Below are 14,176 nucleotides of genomic sequence, written 5' to 3' on the forward strand. Positions count from 1 at the left end.
CATCATCTTAAGAGTTCGATTGCAGCCAATGTGCACTAAAACCTGCCCCCTCCTTGTGTGTTTGAACCCCATATTTCATGAGTTGTAACTGCTGCACTCACCATAGCGCTTTCAAATCTAAAGCGCTATGTTGTGATGTACTAATTACCCAATGCACTCTCCCTACAGTGGTTCTCTGCGCATCTTACTTCGTTTTAGCACGCTACATAAGTCTAATCGATTAACCAGTCGCCAACATGCTGTGCTTATAAAGAGAATGTGCCAAAAGTTTCCAGCTTCCTCATCATGTCCTCATGAAAGCGCCAACGAAAGGACTCCCTGAATGGTGCAACGGACATGAAGTAGCCACTGCGATCAGAAATAAACACTGTGAACGTTGTCCAGTTTCACAGTAACATTTCCTTAATGTTCTTTAAGTCACAAAACAGTAATACTAAAAGTATCTAAAAATAAAGGAACACAAACATCGAGTTTGTGGAAAGAGTAAGCACATTGGAAGTCAAACAGGCGCAGCAAAGCATTAACACAACATGTTCTTTGATGTTTGATGTTCTTTGAACGAGAACATCAAAGGGGCGCCGCAAAAGTGATCGCGGGCAAAAGTGAAAGTGATCGCGGGCGCTTAATGAGCATGACGAGGTTTGCCAGCCTCTGCTCCTAAGCGCGCGCCCGCACACATGCACTGTAGCTCTAGGCTGGCCCTGGTAGCAATTTTTTGAGCCCTCTCAAAAAAGTCTTGCCAGACCAGCGCATGCGCTGGGTCAGGCGAGACCTAAAAATCACACTGAAACATGACTATGCAACAATAAATGCAATACTCGGCTACTTTTAAATATTTTCCCAGCTGTGCATGTTATCTGGCATTTACCAAATGGTAGAAAATAAATTGCCGAGCAGCAGAGCTTGTATTACTTGGGGATGTGCCGTTTCTGAGGATCCTGAAAGCTAATGTTCCTAACACACATTTGTTCAGCTTTCGTTGAATGACATGAACACCATTGTACTGGCACAAGTGCTGTATTATCATGTTTTGGGGGGTTGGGGTTCTATGCTGAACTACGCTGTAAAATTGGACGGAGTCGGTTCCAAAGAAATGAACCGTGGTCTAAATATCAATCATCGTTTGGCGCAATTTCCATACAGATCATGGGGCAGATTTACAAGCCCCTTGCGAGACAGTTACGCCGCCGTTGCGTCACTTCTGTGACACAGCGGCGGCGTAAACCATGTGCCATGTTGCGCCTTATTTACAACGCGACGCATCTAGGGAGATGCGTCACGTTGTAAAGCCCTGCGCTACATTAAACCTGCGTCACGTTTAATGTATGCAGGGTGGGCGTTCTGTCGGAAAAAGCCTCGGAAAAGTGACGCAGTGAAATCTACAAGATTTCACTGAGTCACTTTTCCGACGCTGCTGCGTCAAAACCCTGCGCCTGCTTGAAGCAGGCGTAAGGCATGACGCAGCATGTTCGGTATGGGCAGCCCCTGAGCATTGCTGGAATTGCGTCGTGCTTGCGACACGACTCCAGTAATGCGCCGCCCTTATGCCATCAGATGCGTCACGCATCTGTTTATCCTTGCGCCACGATGTGCTGCATTGTAAATGCGGCGCATCTGTGGTGGCGCAAGGGTAAACTTGCGTGACGCATCTTTACTGGCGCATCCCTGCTGATTTGCAAGGATGCGCCAGGAAACATAAATCTGCCCCCAAATTCCCATCTATCAAACACATCAATATTGCCGTCTATCGCTGACCGGTTATAGTGTCACCATAGTGTGAGCATCAGAGAGTTCTTTATGATGACACTTTCTCACTTCACCTGTTAACGGTCATTATTGCCCAAAGGTGCCATCAATAACGCTTAATTGTGCTTTGTCTATTTGTGAAATGGATAAATACCTCTTCTATTCTTTCAACTTTATTCTCTTCAGTGTGTGGGTGACTTGAGGCTCCAAAATATGCTAATTATATGCTTCCATATACATTTGCCATGATTATTACACAGTCCTGCTGTGTTACGTGATCTCGCAGACTCTTTGGCAGAAAAGTGCCTCTAACAAACAAAACGCGCTTGGAGTATGTCTGCTTCATTATTTTCCAAAGGCCTCGTGCGGACTATCATGCTAGCGATGATTACTGAAAGATTTGCAAGCGCTGCTCTTTGGTTCACATTTAAAAGTAGCCTTCTAGCTGAAAACGTATACGTTTTTAGAAAGATGTTTACCCCCAAAAATATTTCTAAGCGCACAAGTCTAACGTTTGGTAACGTCTTGGGTATAACATATTGCTCGAATATCTAATGTTTCCCGCCTGCTCGTTTCTTCGAAGCCCATTGGCGGTAAAGTTGATGACAGACGTGCCACAGGCAAGCCTCTTTCCCTTAAACTATGAGGCAAGTGACTACAGGTCAGTACCGTGGTGTAGCAAGGATACCAAGGGCCATAATACAAGCACAGAAAACTGAACCCTCTCCCGCGGGTCATTGTTAGGTATTTAAAACCAGACATACTTTGACTGCCCACACACACACCTCCGGGCGTTTTAGTCCTTTAGTATGATGAACAAGATGTATGACTACCCGCCTTTACAGGTGCAGATTTTTAGCCTGCCAGGCAGACTGTGAATATCTCCTCAAATGGAGAATTAACACATATTTGATTAATTTTATGTCCTTACCCAACGTCCACTGAATGGTATTTTCTACCTACTACATGCCCTAATAATATTGTTTTGAAAAGCACATTTGTTTTAAAGAAACCAAAACATAATTTAGGCAATAGCTTCATTCTTTAAACTGTTCTAAGGAAGAGTATCTGAAACTTGTTTATTCCAATAAAATTAAGTTTGAGCTATTCGTGTTGCAAATGCTAATGTTTTTTATTTTAAAATATACCAGCAGTAGCATAAGTAATAGAAAAAAATCAACTCAGAAAGAAAGGGTGTATTACCACAGGCTGTTACTAGGTGTCCCTGTGGAGTTGTAAAGGGACCTCTGTTAGTTACATATGGTCCTGCACCCTTCATGCAATTATAAATAGAAAAATAGCAGCTGAGCATACATTTTTATTTGTTTTTATTGGAAGTGAGATTTTTGTTAGTTTGCATTTTACAAATGCATCATTTAAATAAACAACAATGGTGCATTTTTGCAATGCAAGCTAACAAAAATCGCACTTAAAATAAAAACAAAGGGAAATATATGTTGAGCTGAAATCTTTTTCTGTATAATTACATTAAGGGAATAGTCTCTTATGTGGCTATTAGTGGTCCCTTTACAACTCCACCAGGACACCTAGTAACAGCCCATGGTACTGCACCCTGTCATTGCTGCATAGAATATCTTTTCTTACTTATGCTACAGCTGGGATATTTTTTATCCCCCCCCCAAAAAAAAAACATTTGCAGTTGCAATGCCAATAGCTCAAATTTTCACTATTGTGAGACCCATTGCATTGCAATTCTTGTTTTTTGCTTGGCCCTTCCTCAACCCCTTCTTAGCCCACCCTAAAACCTTTTCATTTAGGTGTAAGTACTCTACATTTCCCAGGCAGTCCGCCTAGTCCTTCCCACATTTACTAGTGCAATTTAGATCTATGTGTGCATGGATCTATGCACATGTAGCAAAGGCCTCTATACAGAAAAGATAGGTATGACAGAGGTGAATGAATTCACAAGTAGGTTAGAAAATAGCATTTTGTAGTACGAGTAGTATTAGTGTAGTACTACTCACGTATTACAAAATGAAATACTATAGATCCTAATTCACTTATCTAATAGCATAATTGTTTAAAATGAGGGTCTCTAATTGGCAATGGTTTGCACCTTTGTCAAAATAGGGACCCTTGCTTCTAGTCAGGAAAAGAGGGATACACTCCTAAAATAACCCCTTTTCACGCCATTGGTAGCTTAGCACGAGCAGACAGGCTTATCTCAGAAGCAGGGTGTAAAGCATTTGTGAACACATACAGTAATACAGTGAAAACAATACAAATGGACACCACACCAGTTTAGAAAAATAAGTAATCTTTACTAGACCTAACAGAAGACCAAACAACAAAAATCTACAACACTGTATCAAGAATATGACTTTAAAATGGTAGAAAAATAGCCTAGTTCAATGTAGATGGTAAATGCAACACTTTACTCTCAAAGTACCTTGGATGCGTCACGCAATACAAGCAAAAGGGTCGCAGGGAAGGCGATGTGTCAGTTCCTTGCTTCGGGGAGGCTGCTCACCTGTTCCTTACTGCAGTGCAGGGGAGGCGATGCATCTGTTCCTCACCAGAGAGGAGGCAAATCGTCTTTTTCTTACTGTCATCCAGTGCGATGTGACAAGATGGAGACTCGATGCGATGCGATGATCCGGTGCGATGCAGCAACATGGCGTCTTTGATGTGGTGCGACAACCTGTATGTGATGCGTGCACGCCCGACAGCTGTGCGGTGAAATCAATGGTTTCTTGAGCCGTGACAGGCGCTGTGACCTGCTTCTCTGGTGATGCGATGGCAGCCTCTGCGGTGGTGACACGATTCTCCAGGGATGCGACACGCTTCTTCGGTGATGCGACAGCAATGGCTGCGGCACGCTTCTTCGTCGTTGTGTCGTGCTTCCAGCTCCCAGTGACATGCAGTCTCCAGAGGGCCCAAAACAACAGCAGACACCTCTCTGCAGGTAGAATTCCCAGCAAGAAAATTCAGGGTGAGCTGGTGGTGAAGTCTTTGTGTCCCTGAGACTTCAGAACAGGAGGGAAGCTCAATTTCAAGCCCTTGGAGATCTTCCTCAAGATAGTAAAAGTACACACAAAGTTCCTTTTCTCCTTTCCATGGCAATAAGTAACCACTGCAGGCCAACCCCAAACAGCAAACAGCACAGGGTCAGTCTCCTCCTTCAGCTTCCTTGGTTTCTCTCCTTGGCAAAGGTTTGTCTTGATTCCCAGAAGTGATCTAAAGTTCTGGGGTCTGGGCCCCAATATTTATACTACAAAATCATTTGTCCTCTGAAGGCAGAGGGTGCCTGTGCCCAGCCAAAACCAGTTCTGTCCTCCTTGGTGCAGCTTCCTGGCAGGAGGTGGAGACAGCATTGTTGAAAGCAGACCTGGCCCAGGTAGCTGAAAGGAAAACTCCTCCCCTACTCTCTATTCAATGAAGGCTCAGGTCAGTGAAAGGAAATCTCCTCCATCTTCTCTCTATTCAATGCAGGGCCTATTCAGCCCAGCCCTGACCCATCAGACTGCTGGAGCCAAGGCCCTCTCCAGCCCCCTGTCACTCACAAAGCAGAGATGAAATACACAAACCTAGCAGAGGCATGCTGGATGGTTAGGCAAGAAAATACCTACTGTCTAAAAGTGGTATTTTCAAACACAGAATGTAAAAATCACCCACACTTAAAGATGTATTTTAACATTCTGAGTTCAGGCATACTAAACTTTATTTTCCCATCTTGTTCATATGGTCAGTTAGGATTATAAGATGTTATAATCAAATGGCCCATTCTGGCTATGGGAACAGATAGCCTTGCAATAGTTAAAAAATGAAATTGGCTGTAATTCACTATCAGGACATGCCACACACATCAGGGCATGTCCTACCTTTTACATATAATGCACCCTGCCCTTGGGCCTACCTTAGGGGTGACTAATATGTAGAAAAGGGAAGGTTTAGGGACTGCCAAGTGTATGCACTTGCCAAGTCAACATAGCAGTCCCAGACTGCCCACAGGCTCTGCAATGGCAGGACTGAGACATATTTTACAAGCTGCTTCTGTGGGTGGCACAACCAGTGCTGCAAGCCGACCAGCAGCATTTGATTTACAGGCCCTGGGCACACATGGTGCACTGTACTAGGGTCTGACAAGTAAATCAAATAAGCCAATCATGGAGTCACCAATCCATTACAACAATTTACAATAGGGAGTACTTGCACTTTGGCACTGAATAGCACTGGCAAAGTGCCCAAAGCATCTAGACCAACAAAAACATAGCAAAAATACAGGAGACAACAGTAAAAAATGGAAGGCAGACCCACGCCAATGGTGCCAGGTCTAACATGTGTCCCCTCCAGCTGAATTGTGGAGAGAACTACCTTACCTCTTGGGGGTTCTCTTCACTAAGGCGGAAAAATCTTGACACACCATCAGCATTGGCGTGTTCTGTACCAGGGCAGTGTTCCACCGTGAAGTCCATCCCCTGTAGGGAGATGGACCAACTCAACAGCTTTGGATTCTCACCTCTCATCTGCAGCAACCATCTGAGGTGCCGGTGGTCTGTCTCAACCCGGAAGTGAGTCCCAAACAAGTATGGTCTCAACTTCTTCAGTGCTCAGACCACAGCAAATGCCTCACGCTCAATTGCAGTCCTCCTCTGTTCACGTGGAAGTAACCTCCTACTGATGAAGGCTACAGGTTGGTCTAGGCCCTCCTCATTCATTTGTGAAATACAGCCCCTACACCATGCTCTGAAGCGTCTGTCTGCACAATGAGAAGTTGGGCGCTTGAAGCACGGGCGCTGTGCACATGGCAGTCTTAGGGCATCAAAAGCCTTCTGGCAGGTGTCAGTCCAGTTCACTTTCTTGGGCTGCTTCCTGGAAGTCAGCTCTGTCAAGTGTGCCACAATACTGCCATACCCCTTGATAAACATCCTGTAGTACCCTGTGAGTCCTAAAAAGGCTCTCACCTCTGTTTGGGTTTTGGGGGGTTCCCAAGCCAGGATGGTATAAATCTTGGGCTGTAGGGGCACCACCTGGCCGCTCCCAACCTGGTGTCCCAAATACACCATGGAACCATGCCCGATCTGGCACTTACTTGCCTTGATCGTGAGGCCTGCCCTCTGCAGCGACATCAACACTTCCCAGAGGTGGCGCAGATGTTCTTCCCAACTGGCGCTGAACACCGCAATGTCATTCAGGTAGGCGGCACTGAAATCTTCAAGTCCAGCCAACACCTGGTTGACCAACCTCTGAAAGGTGGCAGGGAAATTTTCGTTCCAAAGGGCATAACCCAGAGTTGGTAGTGACCATCTGGTGTGAAGAATGCTGACCTCTCTTTTGCCCCATCAGTTAAGGTGATCTGCCAGTACCCAGACGCTGATTCAAACGTACTGAGGTACCGGGCAGCCCCTCACCGATCAATGAGCTCAACAGCTCTGGGGATGGGGTGTGCATCAGTCCTGGTGACTGAATTGAGCCCTCGGTAGTCCACACAGAACCGGAGTCCTGGCGTGGCACCCGGTGCGGCAGCCTTTGGGACCAAGACCAATGGGCTGGCCGAAGGACTGTTTGAGGACTCAATCATGCCCTAATGCTAGCATCGTGGAGACCTCCTACTTGATGCAAGCTCTGACCCTGTCAGTCACTCTGTAAGTTTTATGTTTTACAGGAGGACTGTCCCCAGTGTCCACATCATGGACGCACCAATCAATGAAACTAGGAGTCAGGGAGAACAGATCAGGAAACTGTTCCAACAGTTGGCGACAGTCATCCTGCTGCTCAGGGGTCAAGGAGGTAGAGAGGTTTACACCCTCCACTGACCCATCTTGCTCTGTTGCAGACAAGAGGTCAGAAAGAGGCTCAGTCTCCTCCTCCATTCCATCATCTGTCGCTAGGAACATGCCCACTTCGAACCTCTCCAAGTGGGGCTTCAGGTGGTTTACATGCAGGACCCGCAAAGGGTTCCTAGGCGACTGCAAGTCCACCAAGTAGGTGACATCACTTTTGCGCTCCACCACCTCAAATGGTCCAGTCCACTTATCCTGGAGCGCACAAGGCTCCACAGGGGCCATGACCCACACTTTCTAACCAGGCTGAAACTCGATCAGAGTGGCATTCTGATCATACCACCATTTCATCTCCTCCAGGCTGGCTTCCAGATTCGAACGAGTGAGTTAACTGAAACGCCTAGTTTGGTTTCTGAAGGTTAGCATTTAGCTATATACATCCTGGGGAGATTTACTGGGAGCTTTCTCCCAGTCTTCTTTTACCAAACTCAGAGGTCCTCTTACAGGGTGACCATACAGCAGTTCAAAAGGGCTAAACCCTAAGGACTTCTGTGGCACCTTTCTATAAGCAAACAGAAGACATTGCATGAGGACTTCCCACTTACGCCTCATAGGTTCCTCAAGACCCATAATCATGCTTTTTAGGTTCCGGTTGAATCTCTCAAACAGCCAATTACCTTGGGGGTGGTAAGAAGTGGTGAACTTGTAGGTTACATCACACTCCTGCTACAGGGACTTCATATACTTGGATATGAAGTTGGGATCACGGTCTGACACCACATCTCTGGGGAACCCTAGACGTGAGAAAATCCCCATCAATGCACAACCCACCACGGGGGCCGTCACCGACTGGAGAGGGATGGCTTCCGGGTACCGGGTTGCATGGTCCACCAAGACCAGGATGAACCTGTTGCCCATGGCTGTCTTGGGATCCAGAGGCCTCACAATGTCAATGCCCACCCTTTCAAAGAGGGTGCTGACCACAGGGAATGGCTGGAGAGGAGCCTTTTGCTTCCTCCCTCCCTTACCACTTGCCTGGCAAGTCTGACAGGTCCTGCAATGAGTATCTGAACTCTTGCGCATTTGGGGCCAATAAAAGTGGGTGACAATCCTATCAAAGGTCTTGTCCTGCCCCAAATGTCATGCTAAAGACACATCATGAGCCAGCCCCAGTAGGAAGGCTCTGATGCGCTGGGGTACCACCAGCACACGGACTGACCCAGGCTCAGCAACCTTAGGCTCGATATACAGGAGACCATTCTCCCAGTAGATCCAATGTGATCCAGACTGATCACCTGCTGCCTTATTTGTGGCCTGTTGCCGCAAACCCTCAAGAGAAGGGCACTTCCTCTGCTCCTCGCATAACTCTTCCCTGGAGGGTCCTCCTTCCTGCTGCCAATGGGTCAGCTCAGGCAGGTCCCCCAGTTGAGCTACTTTCTCCCCTGTAGGTTCCAGGGCATCCCCCTCAAGGTCTGCCTCCTCCTGAACCGTGGGAACTTTGGGGGCTGCTTCCCGCACCCCCTGACTCTTCTCTTTGAGGCAAGCACCTGGGCCACTCTCTCAGGCTCCAGGTCCTCTTGAACACCCTTACTGGCTGCCATGGACCGGGTGGTCACACACGCCCACTCTGACAAACCCAACATCTCCAAATGAGCTCTTCACTCCACCTTAGCCCCAGAGCAGCTTTCCAAATCATTGCCTAGCAGACAGTCAACAGGCATGACTGGCCTCACAGTTACTTGAAAGGTACCTGAGACCCCCACTCAAAGGGAACCTGAGCCACCTTGTAGTGGCTCTCTGTGTTGCAGGAGCAACAACAGGGTAAAATGCATGGGGGATCACCTGCTCCTCAGACACCAGCCGACAAATGACAGCTGTCACACTGGCTCCGGTGTCTCTCAGAGCCTCCACCCTTTGGCCATTGATGGTCACTCACTGCCTGTATTTCTTAGTGTTTTCAGGTAGCTGGGCCCTGGGGACCACCTCACAGTCTCATAAAGAGACTAGGGACATCTCTGCAGGATCTCACCCACCTTGGGCACCCGCCATCGGCCGGGGCGGTACACCAGTGGGTGCCTTTTTACCTGTGTTGGGGCACTGAGACTCCCAGTAGAAGTGGCACACCTGACCACAACCAAAACATCTCTTGGGACCCCTCTCAACAGGCTTATCTGTCAGGGCCCCTGACTTCTTCTCAGGGGGAGGCTGGGAACCCTTCCGTGGTTCCCTTGGGGATTACTTTGGGGCCCTTTCTGGAATGCCCTCTGTTTACCCTTGTCCCCCCCACTCTTCTGCCGGGGACCCTGTCCACCTTTGGCGAAGTCTCCAACATGACCCTTATGGACCCGGGTACTAACCCAGCGGTCCGCCTCTCCAGCAAGCTTCCTAGGGATAGTCAGCTTACTATCAGTCAGGTGCCGGCATAGCTCTGGAAAACAATTACTGGACAAGTGCTCCCATGCAATCAAATTATAGAGGGCTTCAAAATCATTTACTTTGCTACCCTTCACCCAACCATCAAATGCTCTGCAAAAAAAGACACATATTCCACCCAAGTTATTGACTCCAGTTTCTTACAATTTCTAAAAATGTGTCTATAAAATTCTGGGATCAACCCATACATGGTCATTAAGGCTTCCTTCATGTGGATATAGGAATTCTGATCCTCAGAGGGCAAGTCTAGCAAGGTGTCCCGCCCATCCCTGAGGAACCGCCCCCACAACCCCGCTCCCCAATCCTTCTCAGGGACCCAGTGGGGGGTCATAGCTATTACAGGCCTAAAACCATTGCCCAATATCTTCATTCTTGTGGAACTCCTTAAGTACATCTTTGGGGATGAATACTCTTGTTTCTACAGGCACAAATGGTGTGCTGCCACTAGAGAGAGTAATTTCTAAGCTCATGACTTTTCAATTCCAACTCCCTCAACATCCTTTCATGCTCTAAATGCATTCTCTTCTCTTCCAAGGCTAACTTCTTATTCTCTAATTCCATCTGACCACCCAGCTTGAGCTTGGCTACCTCCAATTTATGCATTCAATCCCTCTCCCTGTCCTCCGGCTCTTCTGGGGAAAGACCCTTTGAAGAAACACTGCTGCCTGCCTTGGAAGGTGTTTTCTCCCCTGTCAGGCCCAATGACCCTTCCAGCTGCCCATCTGTTCCTCTGCCTCATCCCTAGGCTCTTCAGGATGCTCAGTGGCATTTCTAGATTCCAACCAGGCCCTCAGCGCCTTTTGGAACTCTTCCTTCCTGGTGATGCCTTTCACAGTGGTTTTAAATCTTTTACAGAAGGTTTTAAGCTGTGGCACAGAGTAGGTATCAACCCTCTCATCTTCAAATTGTAGATCCATAGATGCTTTGGATGCTGCTTTGGTCATGGTGGCAAAAATCGACAGTTCTTAGCAAAAATAGAAGTCCCAAGGAAGAAATTCTGCCAAAATGTATTATGGTCGCGTTATGGTCTGCACTCACTAGTAGTGTACACAAATCACTGTATATGAGTCACAAATGCAAGTCCAAATCCCACCGCTGCCACCAATGTTAGAAATGGGGGTCTCTAGTTGGCAATGGTTTGCACCTTTGTCCAAATAGGGACCCTTGCTTCTAGTCAGGGAAAGGGGGATACACTCCTAAAATAACCCCTGCTCACCCCCTTGGTAGCTTGGCACGAGCAGACAGGCTTATCTCAGAGGCAGTGTGTATAGCATTTGTGAACACATACAGTAATACAGCGAAAACACTACAAATGGACACCACACCAGTTAAGAAAAATAAGTAATCTTTACAAGACCTAACACAAGACCAAACGACAAAAATCCACTACACTCTATCAAGAATATGACTTTAAAATGGTAGAAAAATAGCTTCGTTCAATTTAGATGGTAAATGCGACACATTACTCTCAAATTACCTTGGATGCGTCACACAATACAAATAAAAGGGTCACAGGGAAGGCGATGCGTCAGTTCCTTGCTTCGGGGGAGGCGACGCACCTGTTCCTTTCCGTAGTGCAGGGGAGGCAAAGCGTCTGTTCCTTACCGGAAAGGAGGCGAAGCGTCTGTTTCGTACTGTGATCCAGTGTGAAGCGACGAGATGGCGCCTCGATGTGATGAGACGATCCAGTGTGATGGGACAAAATGGCGTCTTTGATGCGGTGCGACAACGTGGATGCAATGCGTGCACACCCAATGGTTGTGCAGGGAAATCGATAGTTTCTTGAGCCGTGACAGGCTCTGCAACATGCTTCTCCGGTGATGTGACAGCAACCTCTGCGGCGGTGACACGCTTCTCCGGGGATGCGACACGCTTCCTCACTAATCCATTACAACAATTTACAGAAGGGAGCACCTGCACTCTGGCACTGAAAAGCAGTGGCAAAGTGCCCAAAGCATCTAGACCAGCAAAAACATAGCAAAAATACAGGAGGCAACAGTAAAGAATGGAAGAGAGACCCACAATAATTTAAGCGACACCATTTGTTTTGTAGGGTGTTGTATTGCAAAACAATTAGTTTGTGGGTAAGACCTTCAAACCCAAAAAGTAATCAATGAAAGCTATGTTTGGGATTCCAACACCACGAGTTAGTCTTCAATATTATGGTAAAACATTCACTTGTTTGTGGATAGATGGTAGGCTAGACATATAATGATTTTTCACGGTTGTATATTACATTACAAAAGACATGGAAAAAATATATCTGATGTCTATATAACAAAAACCCTTGCAGGTGCTTAAACGTCAATGTAGCTACCTTATGGCATCTGGAATGAGATGTAGATGAATAATAATATAATCGGCTGACTCTCTCTGTTTGTGTCAAAAATAGTTCTTAGATAATGTTATTTTCAACACATTAATCAATGCTAATATTGACGTAGCCACGTTCTGCTTAATTTAGGCTTTTCTTTTATTATCTTAGGCAACTATTTTTTCCAAGGTACAAGATCGATGTGCAGTCTCTCAGAATTCCACCATATAGTTGATCTGACCTCTCGTTTTTTCTGCCTGCAGATGGCAGGGTGGCTGTCCAGTATTCGGTCTCTGCATTTGGACAAGACAATTGTAGGTAAATCGCATGCACAATTATGCACAGACATGGACTACTGAAATACTGTATATATTTATACCCAGTAGTCAGAGGATTAACATTTTGTCACAAATCCACCGAGAACTGTGGGGGCACTAACTGCAATAAGGAGTGGTAGGCAGTACCTGATATCGAGGACTCTCTCCTCTCTCCACAGACGAGGAGGTAGAAAACCGGGGAGTAGCAAGCCGTTCTCGAGCCGGTATTGACTTCCTTTTCCCCCGTACTCATCTCCTCACTTTAAAAACAGCCATAGACGCATTCGGGTGTTCCCTCACTCCCTATGTTATGTTATGTTATGTTATGTTAATAGTTTTTATAAGGCGCACAGCTGCCCCAGCCAAGGGGCGTCCCGGCACCTGATCAGGTACCACAACACAACAAATCGATACTAGTAAGGGAAAAGGAGGGAATCAGTCAGCGATTGGGAACAAAAAAGTTTTTATGGCGCGCCTAAAGGAAGTAAGACTGTTCAGGGCTCGTATATGGACAGGAAGAGAATTCCATAATCCTGCTGCTAATACTCGAAAGGAGCGCCCTCCCATCCTACTCAGTCTAAACCGTGTATTGACCGCCAGATGGAGAAATTCCGATCTAAGAGACCGCGTAGGAACATAGGAGGAAACAAGCTTAGCAAGGGCTGGAGGAGAGGAAAGCTTCAAGATTTTAAATGTCAGGCAAAGAGCCTTAAATTTAATTCTCTGTCTGACTGGCAGCCAGTGAAGGGAGGTCAAAACTGCAGAGACAGAGCACTGTCTAAGGAGGCCAACAATGGCGCGCGCCGCGGCATTCTGCACCCTTTGCAATCTAGTAGCCTCCGCCTGATTCACTCCGAGCAGCAGCGCACTCCCATAGTCCAGCCGAGAAAGAATGGAGGCTTGGACCACCAGTTGCCGAGTAGGGGGGTCGAAGAATTTGAGGACCGGTCTCAGTCCTTGCAGAATACCATAACAGGTAGCTGCAACCTTCTTCGTGTGGCTGGTAAAAGAGAGTGTAGGATCTAGCCAAACCCCCAAGTTCTTAACTTCGGCAGCTGGGATGGGAGTCACCCCCAATTCTGGAGGCCACCACTGGTCTCCCCAGAGCTCCGCCTGCTTACCTAAGATCAGGACCTCGGTTTTTTTGGCATTTAACTGCAAACAGTTGGTTCGCATCCAATTTGCCACAGCTATGAGTCCTGCATGAAATCTGGGAGCGTTCACCTCGGGGGCACCGCTGAGTGTCACCGCCAGCTGCGTGTCGTCAGCATACGATGTCATGGTTAGGCCACATTGTCTGACGACAGCAGCCAGCGGTTTCACATATAGGTTGAATAAAGTGGGGCTCAACGCAGAGCCCTGCTGAACCCCCAGCCCCAGTGGATGGAAAGAGGACTGACAAGGTGGAATAGCCACTTTAAAAAACCGGTCCGAAAGGAAAGAGCGAAACCACTGGAGAGCAGTCCCCTCAATTCCCACTCCCTCCAAACGCCGGATCAGAATGTCGTGAGACACCGTGTCAAACGCGGCGCTCAGATCTAACAGGAGGAGCGCCGCTGTCTGCCCAGCATCCAGCACCGTTCGCAAGTGCTCGGTCATAAAGAGCAGTGCAGTTTCGGTGC

Source organism: Triturus cristatus, chromosome 1_2, assembly GCF_964204655.1.
Source record: "Triturus cristatus chromosome 1_2, aTriCri1.1, whole genome shotgun sequence".
Lineage (NCBI taxonomy): Eukaryota > Metazoa > Chordata > Amphibia > Caudata > Salamandridae > Triturus > Triturus cristatus.